The sequence below is a fragment of the Gorilla gorilla genome, chromosome 2, assembly GCF_029281585.2.
Source record: "Gorilla gorilla gorilla isolate KB3781 chromosome 2, NHGRI_mGorGor1-v2.1_pri, whole genome shotgun sequence".
In the NCBI taxonomy this organism is placed as follows: Eukaryota; Metazoa; Chordata; class Mammalia; order Primates; family Hominidae; genus Gorilla; species Gorilla gorilla.
In genome coordinates, this window is record NC_086017.1 from 24,615,079 (window position 1) to 24,616,992 (window position 1,914).

Below are 1,914 nucleotides of genomic sequence, written 5' to 3' on the forward strand. Positions count from 1 at the left end.
GGCCTGGTTCAGACTTCAGGCCCTTTGGTGAGAAGGGAGTCCCTGTGTTCTCCCAACCCCAGGCTTTTAACAGGGCCTCCAGAGCCTTAACCCCCTGTTTCTCCAAATGAAGAATCTCATTCAAGCTGCAGGGAATCTCACCTCACTGGGCCTGGGGGCAGGCATTGAAATGTGTATTGTACCCAGCCTGGAAGATCCTTCAGATCAGGGAGTTTGGGATCCCCTGCTTTAACCCAAAGGTGTGGACCTTGGCAGTGACCTTGTCAACTCCTCAGAAAGTCAAATCACCTTTTTTCATTCTCTGTGCATGAGGCCCCTTTCAGCTTGGTGGGAGGGTAAGCAGGAAGGCACAGGTTTACCCTGGGTTTACCCTCAACTCCTCCGGCATGAACCTTTACTTCTCTCAGTCTCCTCATCTGAAAAACAGAGATAATAATACATCCCTCCAAATGCAATCAGCACCCCAAAAAGTTCCTGGCAATTGTACTTGCTCAAGAAATGTTAGTTGTCTTACAGGGCAAACATTTAATCTTTGCTCCCCGCGCCCCCAACTAACTCCTCTTGAAAGATGGTTCCCTGCACTGAGCAGATGTTAGAGCGAGCACTTACTGTGTGTCGGGCTATGTTCTCCGTGCTGGAGGTGGAGCAGCCGCCAGGGAAGATCCAGCCCTGCCCTCCCGGGGTTGGCATTCTAATCGGGGAGACAGCACACACATACACAGACAAATAAATGGGACAGTTTCAGATAGGAATGAGTGCAGAGAAGGAAGATAACCGGGTGATGGGATGGCAAGGGAGTAGGGAGTGGTGTCAGAGGTGCCTCTGTGAGGGGGACATTTGAGACCTGAGAAATGAGAGGAGCCAGCCCAGCCATGTGAACATTTAGGAAGGAGTTTTCCAGGGAATGGAAATAACAGGTGCAAAGTCCCTGGGGCTGGAAGGACTGAGCAGGGTCAGGGATGGAGAGGAAGGCCAGTGTGGGTGCAGTGGGTGAAAAGGGGGAGGTGGTGAGAGATGGGGTGGGGAAAGGGGATGTGATGAGGTGGGTGGGGTGCTGGGGCTTAGGGGTAAGGAAGGAGGATGCTATTCCCAAAGCAACTGGTGAGCAGCTGTTGTGTGCAGCCACAGTGCTGGGAGCTGTGTTCGTGGCATCCTTACAGCGGCCACTGGGGGTGGGGGAGGGACAGCTGGTGGCTGGTTACGGAGAAGGCTGGGCTCCTGAGTGGTAGCCACATTTGGGTGCAAGCCACAGAGTCTCCACCCTCCCCAACCCTCCACAACAACAAATGACTACGTCTCCCCATGACTCAGGTCTCTCCAGCGTTCTCAGGGCCAAGTCCCCCAGAAAAAACACCTTTCAGAGTCCCAAGTCCCTGTCACTCTGCACTGAATCCCACCAGCACCCATGGCCAGAAGATAATATTTTACAATGTGAGTAAGAATCCATCCCTCCCCTGCTTCACCTCCTCTGTGGCTCCACATTTTTGTTCAGAGAATGAAACCCAAAGTCCTTGCACTGTGTGGTCCAGATGAGGGCCAGCCTCTCCACCCCTCCGAGTTCACTTCAATGTTGCCCTCCATCTAATGGGTATAATACCCAGACTTGCCTTTCCCTTGGAATGGTGGTGAGACTTGGGGGGTGTCCCTTGGGGGATGTGACCCCCATTTGTTGCCTGTACGCCCAGGAGTTGTTGGTGAAGAGGCTCTCAGCCAGGCCTGCCCTCAGAAGGGTTAATGTGGCCTCTTTGTCCCATGGTTGCCATAGGGACAGTTCCTGCCCTTCAGGAAGCAGGGAGAGCAGTTTCCTGTTTTGAAGAAGGCTTGAGGGCTGTTTTCCTCCAGTCCGCCTGCCCAGAGAGGGGCAGGAAGCCTAAGGCCAGCCGCCCCTGCTGCTGGGTGTGTGGCGGAGCCGTG

At 54.0% G+C, this 1,914-nt stretch overlaps 1 long non-coding RNA gene across 1 annotated transcript; it reads right to left on the reverse strand.

Annotated features, from left to right (window-relative positions):
- Positions 1–304: 304 nt before the first annotated feature.
- Positions 305–1,676, reverse strand: LOC115934026 (uncharacterized). The gene is made up of 3 exons (XR_008677966.2): positions 1,464–1,676; positions 610–691; positions 305–416 (listed from the first exon to the last, which is right to left on the reverse strand). It is a non-coding gene; the product is annotated as an uncharacterized lncRNA (long non-coding RNA).
- Positions 1,677–1,914: the final 238 nt, after the last annotated feature.